Source organism: Elephas maximus, chromosome 2 (assembly GCF_024166365.1).
Source record: "Elephas maximus indicus isolate mEleMax1 chromosome 2, mEleMax1 primary haplotype, whole genome shotgun sequence".
NCBI classification, from domain to species: Eukaryota; Metazoa; Chordata; class Mammalia; order Proboscidea; family Elephantidae; genus Elephas; species Elephas maximus.
Window position 1 is genome coordinate 39,662,605 of NC_064820.1, and position 25,078 is coordinate 39,687,682.

The 25,078-nt window shown below is 43.6% G+C and overlaps 1 protein-coding gene across 4 annotated transcripts in view; it reads left to right on the plus strand.

Moving 5' to 3' along the window:
* The first annotated feature begins 296 nt into the window (after positions 1 to 296).
* The window catches only part of RAI14 (retinoic acid induced 14), a 201,860-nt gene continuing 177,078 nt past the window's right edge, over positions 297 to 25,078 (plus strand). For 2 of the 4 annotated variants that reach the window (XM_049861884.1, XM_049861902.1), the window contains exon 1: positions 297 to 517. The gene's annotated coding sequence lies outside the window, so the exon portion shown is untranslated. The remainder of the gene's footprint in view (positions 518 to 25,078) is intronic. The other 2 variants (XM_049861892.1, XM_049861912.1) reach the window with 1 other exon arrangement.

The window sequence follows — 25,078 nt, forward strand, 5'->3', positions numbered from 1 at the left end:
GGTGAGAAGACTGGTCCACTAACTTCAGGTTAGGAGGATGAAACAGATCCACGGGGAAGGGTCTCAAGATCCGTAGAAAACAAAAAGTAAGCCACGGGCGCCTATGACGCCCGGGCCCAGGGGACGCGGCAGGGCTGACGGGCTGGCCAGGCGAACCTGGCGCACCTCCGCAGGTCCGGGCCGGAGCGGGACGCGGTCACCTGACTCGTGGAATTTGGGACTGCGCGGGTGGAAGGGGAGGGGAATGGTTAGCACCTCCCTTCCCGCTCCCCCTGGATCCAGGGCGGCGGGGCCGGCGCCGGGCGGCCACGTGGTGGTGCTGCCGCCGCCCTCGCCCCGGCGGCCCAGCCCTGGAGCCGCGGCGCCCACTGACCCCGCGGCGGGGAGGAGGGCGGGCCGGAGCGCAGGAAGCCGAGCAGGAAGCCAGCCCGGCGGCCGCGTTTTCCTGGGGAAGCGGCGGGCGGGGTGGCGCAGCCAACAGGGCCCCGGGAGTCGCCGTCGCCACCGTCTCGATGGGGTGAGTGCGCCGCGCCGGCAGTGGGGAGCTTCCCCGGCGCGGGGTCCCGGTCCCCGCCTTTGTGTCTGGGGTTTGGGGAGGCAGCGAGGCGCGGAGTTGGCGCGGCTCAGCGGGGCGGCAGCAGGGGTCCAGCTACCGCTCCCTTGCCCGCTGCCGGCCGCTAAGTGTTTGCCTAGGACAGATTTGGGGGAGAAAGAGAAGGATGGTGGCAGAGACAGGACTCGGGGGTGGGGAGGGGGGAGACTCGGCCAAGTTAGTAGAGGGGTGTCCTTCTCTTGCCTCCCGCGCCCGGCAGACCGGCTGGGACAGGGCGCAGGGTAGAGGCCACCGAGTTGCTGCCGAGGAGCGCGGGTGGAATGAATGACCGGACCCTGAGAGGGCGTTCTGGGTGCGCCTTCGCGTCGTCACCCTCTCCCACCTGTCTCGCCCTGTCCGGCTTCCCGCTTCCCCAGGGCCCCTGTTTGTGGGGTCGACCCGGCCTCCAAGCTCAACTTGGAGGAGCTGAGGAGGGAGGCGTGAACCGAGACTGCGAGTGGCTCCGGCGACCGAGGGTCCGCTATTGTTCTTTTTCTGTACTCCAGAGAGCCCTGTGGCTGGCCCAAGGGCTCCAGTGAGTCCACCCTGGGCCCACAACTGTCCCCCTGCCCTCGTCTCCCTCCCTTCTGGTTCTTTCTCCTCCGTAGCTTGGAGGAGGGATGCTGGAGTTGAGGCAGAAGTCGGGGTTTGGAGAGGATTGCGACTTGAGAGGAGGGAGGTTGTGGAGGCATGAGTTGGGCGCCCACCCCCAGTCCCGGAGGGTAGGTGTCCTCCCTGACACGCCTTCCCTTCGTGCCGGCTTGGGCAGGTTTGTTTCCGCAGTTTAGTTTCTAGTTTGCAGGGTCCATCTGCCACCTCCTGACTGACTCTCTCCTTTGGGTTTGGGCTTTGCGTCCCCCTTGTGGAGGGGGCTCTCAGAGCCTGGAGAGGCAGCAGACGGGGGTAGGGGTGGGGTTAAGGCAGTTGCAGCCCAGTGTAACGTGCCGGAGTCAGAAGTGACCTCCCTGTGCTGTATACCCAGGCTGCCCCTTCTGCTTCAAGGAGCCTGGCTCAGCCCCACTTTCTTTCTAGTGATGATTCCACATCTGTGGGCTCAAGGCCGCTCACTTGGGACTGGCGGCTTCCCGTCGTTGCTGGCTCGAAAGTGATTTGGATGGGTCTCAGTTTTCTTTCCGAGAAAGAAGAATGCAGAACTGCCAGGAATGAGGGACCAGTTAAGACTGCGAGGGCCTGGCAGAGATAAGAATGGTATTGTCTGTCAGGTGGATGGAGCAGAGACGAATCTTAACGAGGAGGGGCTCTCCTCCTTGAGGTTTGGACAAAGTTGGAGACCAGATCATGACTCACAGGGAGAGTAGATTTTGAGTCTTCTGTCCCAGAGTACAGCACCCTGTTCACATGTGGGCCTGGGAATTTTATTTCTGATGGTTGGAATCTGATATTTTCTTAATGATGCTTAACGTGTCAAATTTTTTTTTTCTTGAGCTTGTAGGGAGTAGGCTTTATGTGAGAAAATTTCTCAAAGTGCTTGTAATTTTAACCAGTTCTTGCAGATCATGGATTGAGAGGAACTCCTACACTGGGGTGTCAGGTTTTCATCTCCATTCGTTGGAGATACTTCAGCAGTGAATTCTCTTGTATTGTTGACTGTATATATTTTTGCAAATAGTGCACCCCACATTAATAATGCACGCACACCTGTAACATGCGGAAATGACAACATATAAAAAGTTCTGGCTTAGTGCACCTATTCATATACAGCGCACCTCTCCTGACATTTCCAGAAGTTACTTTCGTTGACATTTATATAATAAAGGTGTAAGGGTGGTCGAGAAGTCATGGATCAAGTTTGGTAGTACCCCTCCAATTGGAAAATAAAACTGCGTGCTTGCTTTGGGGCAGTTCGTGACCCAGCCTGTGGTGGAGTACCATGTAGCTGATCTGTGTCTAGGGACGTCGCACCGGAGATGGGCAGAGGGTAGGGCAAAGGGCTGTGCTGGGGTTGCCACAGCCCGAGCATGGTCTGAGGTGCCAACCCCACATGAAGCCAGGTGGCAGGATGGCGCGGGTGTGCAGTGCCCCCCGGGGCAGGTGACCAGTCAGACTTGTTGAAGAGAGGGACACGCGGTTCTTCTGTCCTGGTAGCTGTCACTGCTGCCCTGCAGCATCCACACAGGTGGAAGATTCAAACGGTTGGCCAGCGGATGGCAGGGCAGAATGCGATGGGCTGCCGCATGCCAAGCTCACCCACCTGAGTGGCATCTCTGGCTAGGGTGTGCAGACCTGTGCAACTGCTGGGCTGGGGCCAACTGTCCTAGCAAGGGCAGTTTACAGTGATTTCTTCCTGGATTAAAGAAGTGGTTTGCAGAGCAGGGAAGGAATCCTGCCTGGAGTGGGGCTGCTTTAGAAACTTGAGGGTGGCTGGTGAGGGTCTGCTGTTGGAAACCAAACCTCTGTGTCAACAGGCACCAAGATGAAGACTTAACATTAAATCCTTTGGACAGAAAAAAAAGGAAATTGAAGCCAGCAACATGTAAAATATTGATATAGTGTGCTTATGAAATTAACACGTTACGCAGTATGCAAAACCATATAGCGTGTGTTATTTGCATAAGATACAGTACATGCCTTAGATTTTTGGCTTGGTTTTATGGCTTTTAGTGGGTGGTGGTTATAACCCCACTGAAAAATCTTATTACTATATTTGTGAAATTTGATAGAAAGAATGGGTGTTTGACCCTCGGGATTCTTGCCCTGTCCTCTAGTGTGCCTTAAAATGAAGTGATTTCTCCAGATGCTTACTTCACAGAGACAGGTTGTTTTAGGTATCAAGTACTGCTGAAAGAGAAATCCCACAAGTGGGTGGCTTTAACAAACAAGTTTATCTTCTCACGGTTTAGGAGGCTAGAAGTCCGAATTCAGGGTGCCGGCCTTCTCTCTCTGTTGGCTCTGGAGGAAGATCCTTGTCTGATTTCAGCTTATGTCCCTTGGTTCCTTGGCGATCTTCATGTGGCCTGATATCTATATTGCCTCACCTCAGCTTGCTTCTCTGTGCCTAATCTGCTCATTGTATATCGCAAATGTGATTGGTTTAAGACACACCCTACACTGATATGGCCTCATTAATATAACAAAGAAAACTCTATTCCCAGTTGGGATTACATCCACAAAGGGTTAGTATTTATAACACAAGGAGCCCTGGTGGCTCAGTGGGTAAGCACTCAGTTGGTAACCAAAAGGTTGGCAGTTCGAACCTACTAGTAGCTCTGTGGGAGAAAGGTGTGGCAGTCTGCTTCTGTAAAAGATGTATAGCCTTGGAAACCCTATGGGGCTGTTCCATTCTGTCCTATAGGGTCAGTGTGAGTCAGAATCGACTTGACAATGCATAGTTTTGGGGGACACAAGTCAATCCATAACACAGGTAAACCTTGTACCACCCAGGTTTTAAATGTTAGAAAACTAAGGTTCAAAGGGTAGGGAAAATCAGACCGTGGGGTTAATGGAACCCAGTGGAGAAGTTTTGTCCTCCTCTTTCCCCCCTTCCTCCCTTTCTTTTCAAAATAAAGTATAAAATATTTCATAAGTATAGAATATTTTAATTATATATAAAAATATAGGCTATGGTAACACATCTACTTATCTACTACCCAGGTTTAAGAGTGATTGATATTTCTATATTTGCTTCATTCCCTGCCCCATAAAAATAAACTGTAACTGAAATATTTTATCTACTCCCCTTCCTCTACTTCTGTTCCTAAGTAACCACTAACATGTAGTGTATACTGTATTTTACACAAATAACGCACATTATATCTTTTTTTTGCCAACCGTGCAACCCCCTCTTGCATTGTTTTTCTAGGTGTGCTCTGCACATTATATGTGTGGGCACATCATTTATGTTGAGTGTTATTTGTGGAAACCCTGGTGGCGTAGTGGTTAAGTGCTCCTGCTGCTAACCAAAAGATCGGCAGTTCGAATTCACCAGGCACTCCTTGGAAACTCTATGGAGCAGTTCTCCTCTGTCCTATAGGGTCGTTATGAGTTGGAATAGACTCAACGGCAACGGGTTTGGTTTTCGGTTATTTGTGAAAAATACTGTATAGTTTCCAAACATATTTTGGCACTTTTATATATTATATATTTTGTGGCACCTTGGTGGCACAGTGGTTATGAACTCAGGCTACTAACCAAAAGGTTGGCAGTTTGAATCCACCACCCGCTCCTTGGAAACCCTGTGGGGCAGTTCTGCTCTGTCCTGTAGGGTCACTAGGGTCACTATGAGATGGAATTGACTCAATGGCAATAGGTTTGGTTTTTCAGTTTTATATATTATGTATCCACAAACAGAGTTTGTGTATTTGAAATTTTACACCAATGGCAATTCTGTATACATAGAGTTTGCATTTTTTAACTTATCATTATGCTTTTGAGGTACATAAAGATCTTTTTGCACTTTGGCTGCTACAGAGAATTCCAGGGCAGGAATAAATTATAGTATACTTCCTTTGCCAAGGGAAAATTAGAGTGTTTCCACGTTTTCACTATTATAGATGCTTTTTCTGCTGAGGGACAGTTGATCTGTTTCCACTTTTTTACAACAGTCATGTTCGGCATAATGTCTGTTCAGGCAACGTCCAACTGCATGTGTACGTAGTGGTCCCGTAAGGTTATAATAGAGTTTAGAAATCCCTGGAAGTAGAGGATTTTGGCATGTCACATTGAGCCGTCATGACGATCGTCAAAAACAAAGTTCTCTCAGCTATTAAAGGATCTGCTCCACTGAAAGCTACAAGGCTAATGAAAATGAGAGAGGGACCTATATCAGATATGGAGAAATTGCTGATGATGTGGATTTAGGACCAAACACAAAAGCGAATCCTTCTCTGCACATTGACAATCACTGCTAAGGCACGAAGCTTGTTCTTGTTTGAGATGCTTAAGGAAAGAGCAGGACCAGACTACCATTATCAGAGTTTAGTACTAGGTCTTTGTGGTTCAGGTGCTTCAAACAATGCTTTTCACTGCATAATATGAAAGTAACTGATGAGTCTGTGAGTGCTGATGCGAAGGCAGCAAAGTTTGTTGAAACCTTGGATAAACTAATTGTAGAGGGAGGTTATTTGCCCCAGCAAATTTTTAATATTAACAAAATCTTCTTATTATGGAAGCAAATGCCTGAAGGAACCTTCATCTGTAATATATTGTTACCACAGTGTCCAAATCACGTAACATCTTGTTTCATAGAACTATCGTGGATGTTAATGAAGGATGACTATATTACAAATATTGCTATGATAAATTCTGAAACGTGTTTCTGTTACACATCTAAACAATTAATTGGAGGAATGTGGAGATTTTGAGGGTGTATATAAGTAAAAGAACCCTGGTGGCACAGTAGGAGCCCTGGTGGCACAGTGGTTGAGCTTTTGTCTGTTAACTGAAAGGTCAGTGGTTCGAGCCCACTCAGCAGCTCCTAGAGAGAAAAGACCTGATGATTTCCTCTCAAAGATTACAGCCTAGAAAACCCTGTGTGCCAGATCTACTCTGTCACGTGGGGTCACTATGAGTTGGAATTGACTTGATGGCGCACAATAGGTCATGTTGCATATGTTAATTACTCACTCTTCAGCAAGTGTTTAGGGAGTATGCAGGGTTCCTCTTGGTTATTGGTTGAACTGAAAAAGTGAAATTAATCAATTTTAAGCTTTAATATGATTATGTTAGCTGGCTGGTTTAATTTCTCTTTTTTCAATTTTCTCTTTTTAATGAGAACCCCCCCCCCCAAAAAAAAAAAAACCATTGCCATAGATTCAATTCCAACTCATAGCGACCCTATAGGATAGAGTACAGGGCTGCCCCATAGGATTTCCAGGGAGCAGCTGGTGGATTTGAACTGTTGACCTTTTGTTTAGCAGCTGAGCTGTTAACTACTGTAGTACCAGGGCTCCTTAATGAGAAAAGAGGCTCTTAGTTACAGAGTTGAAGCATGAGACAAAAATCCTTGGTGCTGAATTGGGGTATTTGGACTGAAATGCCCTCTTGGCCAGTCACTGGGCGGGTGACCTTAGATTACTCACTTATGGATTGAATTGTGCCCCTCTAAAATACCCATCAGCTTGGCTGGGCCATGACTCCAGTATTGTGTGATTGTCCACCATTTTGTCATCTGATGTGTTGTAAATCCAGTCTGTATGATGTTGATGAGATGGCATAGCGGCAAATGTTAATGAGGCAGGACTCAACCTGCAAGATTGGGTTATGTCTTGAGCCAATCTCCTTTGAGATACAAAAGAGAGACGCGAGTAGAGAGACAGGAGGACCTCATACCACCAAGAAAGAAGCACCTGGAGCAGAGTGTACTCTTTGGTTCCGAGATCCCTGCACTGAGAACCTCGTTGACAAGGGGAAGATTGAAGGCAAGGACCTTCCTCCAGAGCTGACAGAGAAAGCCTTCCTCTGGAGCTGGTGCCCTGCATTTGGACTTCTAGCCTTCTAGACTGTGAGAGAATACATTTCTGTGTGTTAAAGCCATCCACTTGGTGGTGTTTCTGTTACAGCAGCACTAGCTAACTAAGACAAGCACCTTCTTCCTCAGTTTCTTCCTTGGTAAAATTAAAGCATTTGAGTAAGCATTTAGAAAGGCGTGTTTCTGCTCCAAGTGTTTATGAAAATGTAGGAGTGATAGTGACACATTGTGTCCCTAATTTTAACTCCTTAAACTGGAAGAGGTTTAAGGCATTTAAACACATTGGCTTTCTCATTATTCTTTCAAGTTGGCAGACACGTCTCAGCTCCAGAGCCTTTGCATTTGCTGTTGCCACTGCCTGGAAAGCTTTTCCCCTAGATATCTGCAAGGCTGTGCTCCTCAGCTTTTTAGAATCTTTACTCAGACTTCACCTTCTCAGCAAGACCTTACTTGGCCACCCCCTGCCAACATGCCCTTCCCTGCTTTATTTTTCTCAATGGACCATATCACCTTCTAACTGGCCATTTGTTTTAATTTATATTGTGTATTATCAGTCTTCCCCCCACTGCTAGAATGTAAGCTCCTTGAAAGCAGGGTTTTTTGTATTTTGTTTACTAATGTTTTCTTAGTGTCCAGAATACTGCTGACATAGTACTGAAATGTACCATGGACTCAAATGTAAATGTAGTAGGTACTCAAATGTTTTTGAACAAATGAATGAATGTAATGTTTGTTGTTGTGATTCGCTACTTGAATTCCCTTTTAACACACACTGAATGTCTTAAAATGTGCTGGTCATTCCATAGCCTCTGGATGGCCCAAACGTTTAAGCACGCTGCCACTAGCTGAAAGGTCGGCTGTTTGTGCCCACCTAGGGGTGCTTCAGAAGACAGGCCTGGCAATCTGCTTCTGAAAGGTCACAGCCTTGATAACCCCATGGAGCAGTTCCACTCGGCGCACATGGGGTCTCCATGAGTCAGAATTGATTCAATAACAACGACAACAGCAAAGGTGATGGTTTTTCCATGGGTGTAATTGCGTGCCTCAGATTTTGGGTGTGCCTTATTTATAGGTTACATCAGGGTAAAAATCAGGTGGTGTACTCATTTTTGCCCTGATTTTGAGCATTCGTCCGTGAGATTTTTGTTTGCGGGGGGGCGGCAAGTGTGTTTTTCATGATGGAGGGAAAATGACCTTAATCTGAAGATCCACAGGCAACCACTGTAGTAGGGGACCTAGAAGTACATGAAGAACTGTCACGTCATGAAATTCTTAATTCATAGTGCTGAAAACATTCACTGTCGTGGAGACGTGTGTGATTTCATTAGAAGCCAATTGAATTTTCTCTATCTTGTGTGATGAGTATAGGAGTTGACAAAACAAAGCTAAATGTATCAAAGGCCTCTTGGGTATATTTAAATGGGTGCTAGGAAAAAGGAGTCTGGATCTAGAGTATTGAAGACAACCATTTTATCCTCTGTAATAAAATGATATTGAAAGAAATCTGTGTATTATGGACCCAGATAGAGTTAGTTAACATTCACCTGAAAATTATAAGCGTAGAATTACAACATGAGTATTATCAAAAGGCTGAATGATTTAAAGAGATTTCTTTGGTTTGTAGTGATCCATGAGCTAAAAAGGACAGATGGCTTAAAGTTAAAGTTTGTGAATCAAACAACCATTTCCCAATCCCAGCAGTCTACAGTGAATCAAAAACTCATCTAGTCTTTGACTTCAGTCTCACTGATGGGCATCAGTAAATTTAGGCAGTATTTTAATTAGTAAGTTTAATGACTTAGCCATGTGTTTCAAAGCAAAACAGAACAAAACAAAACATTCTTCTCTTTGGTTGAAGGAAGTATGCTTCATTCTTGAACTTTGTATTTTGTGTGTCCAGTAGAGAGTCTGTCAGATAGGTGACCGATGTTGAACTAAACACACACACTCAGAGGTCGTAAAGCCCCTCGTGGTGGTCATCAGACCGTGTACAGTAGATTCTGAAATATTTGAGTCATAGATGGACACTTTATCAAGCCAGTTTTGACCACTTTTTCTAGGGGAAAATTTAGTTATGTACAATAATACATTAAATCCAAGTATGCATCACAATAAATGGAGAAAAGATTGACATTGTCAGGGATTTCATTTGACTTGGATCAGCAATCAACACCCCTGGAAGCAGCAGTCAAGAAATCAGAAACGCATTGCATTGGGCAAATCTGTTGCAAAAGACCTCTTTAAAGTATTAAAAAGCAAAGATGTCATTTTAAGGACTAAGGTGCGCCTGACCCAAGCCCTGGTGTTTTCAACCAGCTCATATGCATATGAAAGCTGGACAACGAATAAGGAAGACGGAAGAAGAATCGATGCCTTTGAATTATGGTGTTGGTGAAGAATATTGACCGTACTGTGGACTCCCAGAAGAACGAACAATTTCGTCTTTGAAGAAGTACAGCCAGGATGCTTCTTAGAAGCAAGGATGGCAGGACTTCGTCTCCCATACTTTGGACATGTTAGCAGGAGGGACTAGTCCCTGGAGAAGGACATCGTGTTTGGTGAAGTAGAGAGGCAGCCAGGAAGAGTTAGACCCTCAACAAGATGGATTGACACAGTGGCTGCAACAGTGGGCTCGAACATAGCAACGATTGTGAGCATGGGCACAGGACCAGGCAGTGTTTCATTCCATTGTATATAGGGTTGCCATGAGTTGGAGCTGAGCCGACTTGATGGCACCTAACAGCAACAGCATACAATAATACAATTACATACATTCATGATTTTTATCAGTTTCAGGTCAAGAACTCTTCCCTCCAGCCCATTTATGTGCCTCTTCACAATCCCCAGGCTAAGAACCCAAGATCTCTTGAATGTACCCGGAAAACCTTGTTGCATTTGTCCTGTTTACTTTTAACAGCCACCTCTCAGGGATCAAGAGCACAATTACAAGGGATCTATTTTCTATCACATGCCACTAACCCACAGAACAATTTGATAACCTGCCATTACATAAGTGAAAAGTAATAATTGAGGGTTTTATACCCTCAGTTGGAAAACTGGTCACCAGTTGCTTTGCCAACCAGTCTACATATCATTGACCATTTTTAGGAACTATTTCTGCTGAATTAAAAAAAAAAATAGTAGTAACAGTGCTATTTAGATGTAATAGCAAGTGGCTCTGTAGTCTTTCAAGAGACCTGATGAAGTCTAAGGATGGGCCTTCGGACATCTTTCTTGGTCTGGAGTTGAACCTGCACTACTTTCCAGGTGGCCACAGTTTCCTGGCTTTGCTGTTGCAGGAGGAAACTGAGATGTCCCCAGGCCTCACCTAGCAACACTCCTTGGCTCATGGTGATAGGTCTTTGACTCAGTCCAGTGGGGAAATACCTGTACTGGCTCTGTTTTGGCCTTCTCATCTTGGCCTCCCTGCCTGGTGGAGCTGCCTTGTTGAGTCCAGAAGAAGACAAGGCCATCTTTCCTAGCTGGGGAGCCGACCCTCATCTGGAAGGCTGCTCTTTCAAACAGTATGTTCCTTCTATGGGAAGTAGGAGATACTATGGGAAGGCACTGCTGTTGTCAGCCACACCGCAGGGAGTTTGTTCTGAGGGTGCCCACCTTGGGAGATGTCCTCAGCCTCTTCAATCAAAAATTGGACAAAAAATATAGAATTATCATGTTGTTATTGTAGTTAGGTGCTGTCGAGTTGGTTATGACTCATAGCGACCCTATTTACAACAACAAAACACTGCCTGGTCCTACACCATCCTCACAGTCATTTTTATGTTTGCCCCCATTGTTGCAGCCGCTGTGTCAACCCATCTCGTTAAGGGTCTTCCTCTTTTTTATTATGTGATCCAGCAATTCCTCTTCCAGCTATATACCCCCGAAGAATTGAGAACCGGGGTTCAAACAAAAACATGTACGTGTATGTTCAGAACAACTCTTCCCAACTGCCAAAAGGTGGAAGCAACCGAACTAATGAATGGATAAACAAAATGTGGTGTATCCATACAATGAGAGATATTCAGCCATAAAACGAAATGAAGTTGTGATACATGCTACAACACAGATGGACCTTGAAAACATTACGATGATTGAAAGAAGCCAGACACAGAAGGCCACATATCGTATGCTCCCATTTGTAAGAAACATCCAGAATAGGCAAATTCTTAGAGACTGAAAGCAGATTAGTGGTTGCCAGTGGTTGGGGAGAAGTGGGGATGAGGACTGACTGCTAATGGTTACAGGGTTTCCTTTTAGGGCAATGAAAATGTCCTAGAACTTGATGGTGGTGCTGGTTGCACAACATCGTGTACTAAATACCACTGAATTGTACACTTTAAAATGGTAAATTTTATGCACATTTTTAACACATTAAAAAGGAAAAAACTGGGTAATAGGGTACACTGTCCTGCCTGTAACAGAGGGCCTGCAGTGCAATGTCTCTCAGCAAGTCAGTTTAATATAGCACCTTCCATGCACCAGGCACTTTGCTGCTGGACTGCAAGGCTGCCCTTTCATTGTCAAATTTCCAGTAAGTAATAGGTGTTGATGGAATAATTGAGTTAGATGATCCATAGATGAATGACTGTCCCTGCCCTCATGGTGCTTAGAGTTTTAAGTCCAGTGTAGTACAAGGCAGACTATTCGTGGTTAGAATGAGGTGGGATGGGTGAGGGACTCCTTTTACAGATGAGATTGAGGCTAAGAGAAGTGAAATGACCCCTTGGGAAGTGATGGAGTTAGTAAGAGGCAGAGCTAGACCTGAGCCTTAGTTCTGGCAGTTCAAAGCCTGAGGCTCCTAACTCTACTTTTCTGTTTCTCACGGATGTATTCAGTGACTTTGGGAGTCTTATAATTAGCTGATGTTGTTATAAATGAAGGAGATGTATATAGATTTGGACCGTGTGGGAGAATGGGATGAAAATGAGGGAATCCAGGTGAGGCAAACAGCATTGACAGAGGTCAGAAAAGGTGTGGAACCCAGGCCTTGGCATGCTGCTCATTGATACCTAGGTAAATAAATCTATTTGTCAAGTGTTGTCAGGAAGGTAACAGATTCTGTGTTGAGTCTTAGTTTGACAAGAATGCTTAAGTAATTTGAAGGTCTTCCATAAAAAATGATGTGTTGTAGTTGGTCATCTTTCAAAAATGAAGGTGTGCACTCAACTTATGCGGGACAACTAGGACCCACCGTCATTTCACTGTAGAGAGAAGTCACCTACACATGACGTCTTCCCAGCCACCCAAAAGACAGGGGAACATGTGAGCCAGAAGTCTATGGACCATGGACTGCATCTTCTTTTTTGTGAAGGCACCTGAGAGGAAAATAAAGGTTGCCAGGGCTCAGCCACAAACATATGCCAGGACCCCAGGAAGGTTGAAGGGGCCCTAAGCACCCTGCATGGAGCCACATCAGGAGGCCATCACAGTAGGCGACAACCAGTCATCTACCATTCTGTCTCCAAGGGAAGTTTAATTCAGGCCCAATCCACGCTCATTGAGGCATTTGGTGGTTCAGTGGTAGAATTCTCATTGTCTCTGTGGGGAACTCATGTTAGATTCCTGGCCAGTGCAACCCATGTGTAGCTATGATTCTGAACAGGTGTCAGGAGAGCTTCCAGACTAAGACAGACTAGCAAGAAAAGTCTGGCAATCTTCTTCCAAAAATCAGCCAGTGAAAGCTCTGTGGATCACAACGGTCTGATCCACAACCAATCATGGGGATGGCGCAGGAGCAGGCAGCATTTCATTCTGTTGTGCATGTGGTTGCCATGAGTTGGGGCTGACTTGACTAGTCATTAACAGCAACAAACACATTCATTGTGGGTACAAGTTGATTCAGACGCTTTCAGAACCTTCTTGTGTGTTTTTTTTTTTAATGCTTAGATTTTCTTTGGAGCAGATATCATTTTTTTCTTTTGAGAAAAAAAGTTTCACACTTCTATGAGCTTTTTCTTAAATTGAAAAACTACTCAAAATATAGTTCTAAAAACTACAGCCAGTATCCATGTACCCACTGTTTCTGCCACTAACCTTATGTCCACAATCTCAAAAACTCTTCTATAACTAGATTCTTTCTGTGCTACACAACTTTATACAGTGTTAGATGAGCCTTTATTTATTTATTTATTTTTCTAATGCTTTTCCTCTGGAATATTTAAAAGCCAGAAAGAGACAGGGATGCAGAGTGCAGTGATTTCCTCAAAATAACATGTCTCCCAAGTGCTGTTTCTTGGCCAGTCTGGTGACAACTGTATTACTGTTGGTGCCTTGTTTAGCAGCAAGCTTGCTTTCTTTCTCTCCTTTGAAACAATCCCTGATTATTTTAAGTGCATACCCCTTGGAACAAAGGGCATTTGATTCTCATTACATGGAAAGTGTTTACATCCACTGTGGTAAAAGAGATAGAAGAGAGCAGCCCACCCTATTCTGGATGATATCTGCTGTGGGCTTAGGTGGCAGCCTGCCGGGCTATGGGTGCTTTTGTGTCTGGTTTTCAGAACAAATATCACCTGCACTCCCGACCCAATTCCTGTCTCATTGGATGACTTTTTTTTGAATTCTTTTTTTATTATAGTGTCAGTGCTTTTAACTGTCCTGAGTTGAAGAATTTATTTTTTATAGCTTGGAGAGAGTTGTTAGATGGGATATTAGAATAATTTCCTAAGGAACAGAATTATCCTAGTGATAAAGAAGCACCTAGGTATCAAAAAGTTCCGCTTTTCCTGTTTGAACTGTTGTCAAAACATGGACACCTCCATCCCAATCTGTAGTTTGTAAAAATAGTCACTTCACTTGTCCGTAATTATTCATATGTTTTCTCCGTTCTTGACTTGCTTATCTTCAGCAAACCTACGTGGGAAAAGATTTGTTGACTCTTGAGTTCAGTAAAATTATTCATTAAGCATATGCTCAGTATATGAAAAGTACCACAAAATAAAGATGCCCGCCTCTCTCTGGTGAGGCAGGGGTGTGTGAGTGAGGGGGAACAACCAGAGGAAGGGATACCTGTCTCCAACTGGTCCATTGCCAGAGGATGCCTTTTGGTTTGACTTCCTAGAGGATTCTGTAAGGAGCACTGGTGACGCAGTGGTTAAGTGCTTGGCTGCTAACCAAAAGGTCGGAGCTTTGAACCCACTGGTGTTTTGAACCTACCAATAGCTCTGTGGGACAAAGACCTGGTGAACTGCTCCCACAAAGATTGTAATTGTGTGCCATTGAGTTGATTGTGACTCATCGCGACCCTATAGGACAGAATAGAATTGGCCCATAGGTTTTTTTTTTTTTTTTAGCTGTAGTCTTTACAGAAGCAGATTTCTAGGCTTTTCTTCCACAACACTGTTGGGTGGGTTCAAACTGCCAACCTTTAAGGTAGTGGTTGAGTGCAAGTGGTGCTGCGTGGACTATACATGCATACACACACACACATACATATATATACACATACATGTACATACATACACATACATATATACATATACATACACACGTACATACATACGTACATACACACATACATATGTATACGTATACATATACATACACACACACACACACATATATATATATATGGAGCCCTGGTGGCACAGTAGTTAAGAGCTTGGCTGCTAACCAAAAGGTTTGCAGCTCGAATCCACCAGCTGCTCCTTGGAAACCCTATGGGGCAGTTCTACTCAGTCCTATATGGCTGCTATAAGTTGGAATCGACTCAGCAGCCATGGGTTTTTGAATATATATGTAGGTACACATACACACATATATAGATAAAGAGATTTATTTTAAGGGATTGGTTTATGTGATTTGGGGGCTGGGAAGTCTGAAGTCTGCAAGGGAGACCTGTAGGCTAAAAACTTGGCAAGAGTGGCACCTGTAGTCTTGTGGCAGAATTTCTTCTCTGAGAAACCTCAGCTTTTATTCTTTAGGCCTTCAACTGATTGGATGAGGACTACCTAAAGTCAACTGATTGTAGATGCTAAACTATACATTCACAGCAACTTCTAGATTAGTGTTTGATTAAATAACTGAGGACTTTATAGCCCTAGTGGCACAGTAGTTAAGAGCTTAGGCTGCTAACCAAAAAGTCGTAGGTTCGAATCCACCAGCAGCAACTTGGAAACCCGATGGGGCTGTTCTACTCTGCCTGTAGGGTCGCTATGAGTTGGAATTGACGCGACGGCAACGGGTATAGCCTTGCCAAGGAGCCCTGGTGGTACAGTGGCAAATACATGGCTGCTAACCAAAAGGTCAGTGGTTCAAATCCACCAGCTGCTCTGGGGAGAAAGATGTGGCAGCCTGCTTCTGTAAAGATTACAGCCTTGGAAACCCTATGGGGCACTTCTGCTCTGACCTATAGGGTCACTACGAGTTGGAATTGACTCAACAGCAACAAATTTAGCCTTGCCATGTTGACACATAAAGTTAACTATCACACAGTCTTTGAATGGAAAATCTAAATCATCACTGTCCAGTCGAAATATAAAGTAAGGCACATATGTAATTTTAAGTCTTCTAAAAAGTAAAAAACAGATGAAATTAACTTTAATAGTACATTTATCTTACATAGTATATATACACGAAATGCTATCATTTCAATGTGTAATCACTGTGAAATTTATTAATGATATATTTTGCATTCTTTTTTTCATATTAACTCTTTGAAATCTATTGTATAGTTTTCACTTATAGTATATCTCAGTTTGTACTACCAAAACCAAAACCAAACCCATTGCCGTCAAGTCGATTCCAACTCATAACGACCCTATAGGATCGAATAGAACTGTCCCATGGGGTTTCCAAGGAGTGGCTGGTGGATTCGAACTGCTGACCTTTTAGTTAGCAGCCATAGCTCTTAACCACTGCACCACCAGGGCTCCCAATTTGTACTAATCATATTTTAAATGCTAACCAGTCACATGTGGCTAATGACTACAGTATTGGACAGTGCCAGCCTGAGTAATGTCTTTGTATAGGTCATGTAACCCCCTACACCATATGGCACCTAGAGTGTTCTCGAGAAATATGTGTTTGATTAAGCTTCCCTGTGTTTTTACCCAGTCACCTGGGATCTTGCTTCTTAGTTTTAAGTACTTTCTTTAGAGAAGTACAATAACTTCATTACAAACATGGTATAATGTACATTTGTGTCTTAGGTTTACAAATCCTGTGTCTTTCTGCTTTTGCATTAATCTATATGGACTTTTTTTAATAGTAAGTCTGATTTTGGGGGCAGGTTTTGTGTGGCCCACATTTCTATATCCCCTATGTTCATGATTCTTAGTGAATAGTCAATGCATATGAGTAAATAAAACATAAATTTCTTTATCTTTTCTCCTAAATTCCAAGTTCGTGAGTAGCCATGGTATTTTTACTCTGTAACCCCTTTTAGCATCAAGTACAAAGTGTGTGGTTTTGGGGGATGCATTGTGTGTGTGGAGTAGGGGAAGCACATTAAACCTTTGTTACTGTTACTGGGTGAATTTCTCATCCTACCTAGTCAATGCTCTTTCCTTTTTATCCCTAAACATAGAAAGTGATTGAACATTGAGCTAGAGGAGGTCCTGGGTATGGAATTCTGTTGGACTGGACTTTGCCTTGGGCTCCCATATAGCAGGTTGGAATGGAAAAAGATCTGAACGGCTTTTGCATTTGCGTTGCCAGAACAATAGTATCTCAGACCTTCACGGGCAGAGCCCCTGGGGAGCGATGCCTTGCTGTTTGAGCCACTGTGTTGGGCTTGCCTTCCGTATGTCTTGTTTAGAATAAATGAGGGCGAGTGACAGCGTGTTTCCAGGTCCATCTTCATCATTATTTAAGGGTTAGCTGCCTGGAAGATTATCCTGGGCCTGGAGGCCTCCCAGTCCGGCTGAGCTCAGCACAGGGCCACTTCTCCACTGCCTGCCCCGCTCTCCTCCAAAACCAAACCCAGTGCCATTGAGTTGATTCCGACTCATAGCGACCCTATAGGACAGGGGAGAACTGCCCCGTAGTGTTTCCAAGGAGCACCTGGAGGATTTTGAACTGCCGACCCTTGGGCTAGCAGCTGTAGCACTTAACCACTACGCCACCAGGGTTTCCCCGCTCTCCTCCTTGCCTCTTATTCCACAGTTTTTCCCTGTTCATCCTTAGCCTCAGTTAGGTGACAGCTTCCATGTTTCATTCTTTATACTCTGTCAGCTCTCTGGAGCCAAATCCCTGGGGTGCAGAGTTGATGAGGTTCACCCCGTGGGCAGCCCTGGAGTCGAAGCCCATCCCCAAGCACTGGTCCTTCCGGGGCCCAGCCGTCACAGTGACTTTTTATTTCTTAGGAGTTTTTATATAAACTAATGTTGTCAACTGCCCTAGAGTTGTTTCCAGCTCATGGCGACCCCACACACAGTGGAATGAAACACTGCCTGGTCCTACACCATTCCCTTGATTGTGATCCATAGGATTTTCATTAGCTGATATTTGGAAGTAGATTGCCAGGCCTTTCTTCCTAGTCTGTCACAGTCTGGAAGCTCTGCGGAACCTTTATCAGCATCATAGCAAACACACAAGCATGAGGCAGAACAGGTCAGGCCAGTTAACAGCTAAACAGATGTACCCTCCCTAACCTGCAGGTTTGTAGGGGCATTGGAGAATCATCCCATTTATAGTCACTGCAAAAAAAAAAAAAACTAGTCCCTGTGGGATTGATTCCAACTCACGGCAACCGTTTGTATTTCAGAGTAGAACTGTGACCCTTAGAGTTTTCAGTGGCTGTGATCTTTTGGACGCAGATCACCAGGACTTCCTTCCAAGGTACCTCTGTGTGGATTTGAACCACCAATATTTCCGTTAGGAGTCAAGCACTTAACCATTTGCGCCACTCCCTTTCTTCAGAGTACAGAGAATGTATATTCCACTTCTGTAGGTTCGTGAAGTAAATTTAGGTACCTAACTTCAGAAATGTGCTGAAGAGGCAGAAATAGGAGTTGTAACTGTGTTGTTAGATTTCTGGGTTCCTCTTTTACTGTGGCATCTGAGATGACAGCCTGAGTAAGATGGAGTGCTATATGAGAAGGCACCAAAGTATTTGTCAGTAATCTTAGGTTGCAAGTGACAGAAACACAACTTGAGCTAGCTTAGGCTAAGGGGGTAGTGTCTTGGCTTATGTGACCCTAGATCCGGTGCCAGAAGTATGTGGGTGTAGAAGGGCCTCAGGGACCCCTGGAACCAGGGGCTTTCCTTTCCCTCTGGGTCTGCCTACTTTACTTCCCTCTCTCAGAACAGTTCCTGCACAGGGTAGAGCTGGAGTCTTGAGCAGCTGCCAGGCCCACATTTTCCCAGCTTTTCCACCAGAGAGTTGGGCTTCCTTTCCTCCTCTCCTCTCCTCTTCTTCCCTTCCTTCCTTCCTTCCCCTTCCTCTCCTCCCACCTCTCCCTTCCTGTCCCTTCCCTTCCCTTTCCCTCCCTTCTCCTCTCTTCCTTTCCCTCCCTGCCTTTTCCGTTCCCTTCTCTACTCGTCTTTCTCTTCCTCCTCTGCCCTCTCCTCCCTTCCCCTCTCTTCCCTTCCATTTCCTTTTCCCAACTCTGAAAACCCCTGGAGAGTCTCTGACTAGCCCTGCTGAGGACACAGTCCCATCCCTAGGGGAGTAGCCGCTACCAGATTACCTGGTTTGGGGGGTTGTTGGAGGAACAGTTTTCTAAAAGAAGGCTAGTACGGTTATTAGAAAACAAAAGGGGCGCTGCTGAGCAACCAAACATCATAGACCCACTAACCCTTTGCAGAAACCAAACCCATTGCTGTTGAGTCGATTCCGACTCATAGTAACCCTATAAGACAGAGTAGAACTGCCCCATAGGGTTTCCAAGGAGCGCCTGGTGGATTCGAACTGCCAACCTTTTGGTTAATAGCTATAGCTCTTAACCACTATGCCACCCGCGTTTCCATAGACCCACCACAGCTGTACAAATAAGCGCTATTACATTGAAAGAAATGAAGATGTCTGCCTTCAAGTGAGCGAACACCCCTTTTCTGAAGGACTGGAGGTGAGAATCATACTTTTATGAATACATGACGTTCCGGTGATGTCCAAATGTGATAGGGCAGGAGAAATAATTTTGTGCCCTCCCTCTGTTCCCTTATTCCCACTCATAAGGCATCAGAGTTCACAGAATCTATTTTATTAATTTATATATTTATCCCTCATTCTGAAAAGTATTTAAGGCCCTGAATGACTGGGTGAAGAGATTCAGCAGACCAAACTGAACCATTGTGATCATTATAAATGACATTTCCAACATTCCAGAATGTGGAAAGTCCAAGCTTATCCCCATTTTGAAACCCAGTCAAACAAAGAACCGATGAAATATGTGGTAAGCCAACTTTTCGCAATTAAATCTTTCTAGGGTAAAAACAGGGATTAACTGTAACCGTAAATGGAGCTTACCCTCTCGCTTACTCTAAAGATATTTTTTGCTACCAAAATCTTTGCATACAGAGCTCCTTTTTAATCTTTTTAAAAACAGCTTCATTGAAGTATAGTTTATATTACATAAAATTCACCCATTTTAGTATATAATTGATTTTTAGTGAATTTGTAGAATTGTGTAACAGTTACCACAATCTGGTTTTAACACATTTTCCTCACCCCCAAAAGACCCCTCACATCCATTTACAGTCACTCCCTGTTCCCAATCCTATCCCTAAACCAAACCAAACCAAACTCATTGCCATGGAGTCGATTCTGACTCATAGCGAACCTATAGGAAAGAGTAGAACTGCCTCATAGGGTTTCCAAGGAGCAGCTTGTGGATTTGAACTGCTGACCTTTTGGTTAGCAGCTGAGCTCTTAACCACGGTGCCACCAGGGCTCCAACAACCACTAATCTACTCTCTGTCTCCGTAAATTCGCCTGTTTTATACATGTCATATAAATGGAACCATATAATACATGATCTTTTGTGTCTGAATTCCACTTAGCATAATGTTTTTGAGCCTCATCGATGTTGCACCAGGTATCAGTTTCCTGTTCCTTTTTATAGCTGACTAGTATTCCATTGTATAGATATGCCACATTTTGTTTAACCAGTTGTTGGACATTTGGGTTGTTTCCACTTTTTCGCTATTATGAATACTGCTACTAGAAACACTTATGTACAAGTCTTTGTGTAGACATGTGTTCATTTCTCTTGGCTACATACCTAGGAGTAGAATTGTTGGACTGTATGGAAAATTTATATTTAACTTTTTAAGAAACTGCCAAACCGCTTTCCAAAGTAGCTGTGTCATTTTATATTTCTGCGAGTAACGTTTGTGGATTAGGCCTCCATTTTTAAACTTGATTGGTTCTGTTGGGTTTCAGGATAGGTGAAACTCAAGGAATGGACACTGGTGGGAGAGGCTAAGAAGCTTGCCCACACGTAGACACACATAGCAGCTAGGTATGTGCAGGGCAGTTTTTGTCTCGAGTCAGGGACATAGTGGTATTTTTTGATGGTGGTATTGAAATGAACACCAAAAGATTTAGAAACATAGAATTGGAAGGGCATTTAGAGATGATCATAAAGATAACATCAACATAGGAAAGAGCTAAAGTGATGGTTGAACAACATAATAAAGTTGCTTGGGTGGTGCAAACGGTTTGTGCTTGGCTACAAACTGAAATGGTTTGAACCTGCCCAGTGGTGCCTTGAAAGAAAGGCCTGGCGATCTGCTTCCGTAAGATTACAGCCAAGAAAATCCTGTATAGCTCAATTCTACTCTGTAACACGAGGGGTCGCCATGAGTTGGACTCCACTCGATGGCAACAGGTTTGGTTTGGTTTGCGATGATAAATGATAATGTCACCAAATTGTACACGTAAAGAATGTTGACAGATATTCTCCTATGTATATGTATTCACAATCAAAAAAAAAAAAAAAAAAAGTCAGTGACCAAAAAAAAAACTTCAACACAAAGAATAATTGCAGGAGTTTCTTAGCTCTTAAATGATTTGTATATTTCAGCGGTAGCTTATTTAATTAAGTCTGTGCTTTTTAAATTGGATGGATATAGGGCATGAGATAACCTTGGGACCTTGGAGCACATGAATAGCAGACTCAACAGACCAGAGAGTAATGCTGCCAGAGCCCTGCCAGTTTTTTTATTATTTTTTTTTAATCAATGCTGCAGGCTCTGGCTGATTCATGGATCAAGAATCAGTCGTAGTTGATGGCAGGCTTTATTCTGAAAGACGAATGATGTATTTGGTTCTAGAGAGAAATGTCATGTCATGCCCTGGAAGAAGGAAGTTGTGAATACAGGGAGATTAATGTTCTCAAGCGAGTTTTACTACATGGTTATTACAATACAATATCTGAACGACATTTATGGTTCAAAAAGAATGGGACCATTTCTTTGAAAAAAATGTGAGATGTTGAAGTATTTTAGAAACGACTCATTGCCAAAATGAAACTGTTGCTTATTTTTTTTTTGTTTTTCCCCTTTAACTTTTCCCTTCTTTATCATGTGGGCAAGTATTTTAACAGTTAAGTTGGAAAAGAGACCATAGTTAAGTCATAAAAGAGATAACATATTGGAAAACATTGGCCCATAATTTTATGCTCTGTAAAAGTTTGCTTGTGTATTCATTCAGTCATTTATTCGTATGTATCAGGTTTGCTGAATAAATAAGACTCATGAGATAAAATCATAAAGCAGCTTTGTGTTGCATTGTCTTTTTAAAATTTATCTAGTAAAGCCTGTATAACCCTTCCTATGGATAGAATCTATGTTTTTTGTTTTTAATTTTATTGTGTTTTAGGTGAAAGTTTACAGCACAAGTTATTCATTGAAAAAATTTAAAAACAAATGTTTTGTGACATTAGTTGCAACCTCTGTAATGTGTCAGCATTCTTCCCCATTCCCTTTGCACCCCGGGGTTCTCAGTGTCCATTCGTCCGGTTTTCCTCTTCTTTTCCACCTTCTTGTCTTTGCTTTTGGGCAGGTGTTGCACATTTGGTCTCCTATACTTGATTGAACTGGAAGCATGATGCTTACATTTGTTATTGTTTGTGTTATAGCCTGTCTAACCTTTGGATGAAAGGTAGACCTTGGGAGTGGCTTCAATTCTGAGTTAGCAGGGTGTCTGGGGCCGTAGTCTTGGGGGTTTCTCCTGTCACCCTCAGACTAGTAAACCTGGTCTTTTTTTTTTTTTTTTTTTTTGTAAATTTGAATTGTGTTCTGCATTTTTCTCCCACTCTACCGGGGATCCTCTATTGTGATTCCTGTTAGAGCTGTCGGTGGTGGTAGCCGGGAACCATCTAGTTCTTCTGGGCTCAGGCTGGTGAAGGCTGCGGTTCATGTGGTCCATTAGTCCTTTGGGCTAATATTTTCCTTGTGTCTTCGGTTTTCTTCTGCTCTGAACATGCTGGGACCAATAGATATACCTTACATGGCCGCTCGCAAGCAGCTAGCAAAACACAATCATCTTTGTTGCAGAGAGATTCTTAACTGAGGAAACAGTCTAGCATTTGAGGAAAAAGAGAGATGCTGACAAGGAGGGAAATATTTTTGTTCCTTATATTTGCTCAACATTTATTTCAGTGCTTTAGATTTTCAGCCTGATGTTCTTTTTAACTTGGAAGAATAAATTCTGAGGCCCATCTGGGGCTGGTTAGTGTCCTGGTGTTGCTGAGAATGCCATAGCTGTGTCCTCATATTCCAGGATAGAAGGATCGGATCGAGGACATTGCTATTTACTCTGTTTCTCTATCTATGAAGCAATTCAGAGAAACTTATTTTAAGCCACTGCGTTTGAATCCTGTGATGTCATTTCGTGAATGTTAATTTATTCTTGTAATGCAGGAAATGTACCTGTGTGTACAGCTGCCATCTGCCTTTGTGAGTTTACATTGTTCCTTAGTGGTTGTTCATAGCCAGCTGGTACCCTCCTAGATGTTAGGGTGTGAGGGGACTCTTTTCCCACCCTTACTATATTGTGAAGGATTCAAACACAGCTGATGCTCAAAAGTATAGACCTATTGTATCCACTTGCACAGTGTCTTTAGATCACTTCCTAATGGAAGTGTGAATTACAGATATGCTGCCACTAACCGAGTCTAGAACACTGGTTCCTCAATCTAGTTAAGCATCAAATCATACAAGGAGTTAGTTTAAAAAAAAAAAAATTACTGATTTTTGGGCTTCACCTCCAATGATAGAATCAGAACATCGGGGACCAGGTTCCAAAGGGACTCTAATATACTAACAGACATGGGCACCACTGCCCTAGGAAACAATTCTTGTGCCATATGCTGATGTTGGGGTTAGGGTAGGTGGGGTAGGAGTAGCTTGGAAATTAGAAGAGAAGAACTATTTTCTTCCAGTCACTTCAAATCAGTAAGCTAGAGAAATAGGTAAATACAGAAAGCCTCCGAGGAGCCATCACGTTTTAAAAGCATGATTGTTGTTAACCTGTCTTGTGTTCCTTTGAAGTTTTTTGTCAATCAGTCCAAGAGGTGTCTAACCTGGAATTTTCCCAACTCTTAAGGACTGGAGAAAGTAATGGAGGTTAAGCTTTTTTAAAAATAGCTTTGCTGAGATCAAATTCACATACCATACATTTCACCCATTTAAAGCATGCAACTCAGTGGTTTTTAGTATATTCACAGTTTGCACAAGTATCACCACAGTAAATTTTAGAACATTTTCATCACCCCAAACAGAAACCCCTTGCCCATTATAAGCTATTTTAAGTACTTGAAGTCTAGCTTATTTGTTCATGGTAAAGTTCTGTAGGCTAATATAAAGGTTTTTTGATTAGGGTTAAAACTGATACCAGGTAAGCGTATTTCATGTTAAGTTCTGGTTGAGAGTTACCTTATTTGGTAAATGGGAAATGAGTTAATAAATAAACCTATGTCTTAGAGTTTTCTAGAGAAACAGAAGCAGTGAGGCACAACATACATACATAAATGTATATATGTATCTCCACACACACACAAACTGTTGCTCTTGAGTCAATTCTGACTCATAGCAACTCTATATGTGTGTATGTATATATATGTGTGTGTGTGTATGTGTAGAGAGAGAGTGTGAATTCCTATAACCTAAGTGTCCATATAAGCTTAGAATTCTGTCTTCTTAAGAACAGAGTTGTTGTAGGTAAAATAAGAGAGAGAGAGAGAGATTGATTTACTTCAAGGAATTGGCTCACGCAGTTATAGGGGCTGGAAAGCCCAAAATCCATATGTCAGACAACAGACTGGAGACTTCTGCTGCTCACAGGATTGTGGGAGTCTGGCAAGTCCAAAATCTGTAGGTGGGGTGATAGGCTGGAGACTTCTGTGGGCTTCTGGCCCAAGATCAGTAGGTCAGTTGACAGGAAGAGTACAGAATCAAGACAGCGAGGCAAACCATACCCTATGGAACTGTTCCTTTCAACTGATTACATTAGGGAAGTTGATTACATTACACTGCATTAGATTATGTTACAGAACAGGAAGTAGTCTAGTGTTTGGCAAAATGAGTGGGAGCCATGGCCTAGCCAAGCTGACACATAATTAACCAGCATACCAGTTTTGATCCAGTCTTTCACATGAGAGGGCAGCAAGGCTGTGCATCTCCACACCTCTCCATCCCTAGATCAACATGACAGCTCTTGATGAGTTGCCACCAGAGATGGGAGCCATGTTTCAGCTACTTATTTTAATTGAGCAGGTAGTAAAATAATAAATGTTTCTGCTCAGGGGATAGGTGTGCTTTATTCTGTTTCAAACAGGAGAACTTGGTTCAGAGAACTTTTCCCATATTTGTGCAACATTTGATCCTCTTTTTATACATAGCCACATTAGGTTGCTTTGCCACGAATTCATCTTCACTGCAACTCTTTTGAACTAAGCATCTTTTCCAAGGACTGCCATTAGTGTGCCTTGCTAATCAGATTGGTGTCACTCCACTCAAGATAAGCTGTACTGCAAGCCTGGGCGTTGAAAATTTGGGATTAGGAATTGGGGCTGAAGATTCCAGTGGACCCAGAGAAGGCGAGTCCCCGATTTACTCATGGATGGTGTTAGTCAAGAGGAGATGCTGGGCAGAGGGGGCCAGGCATAGTT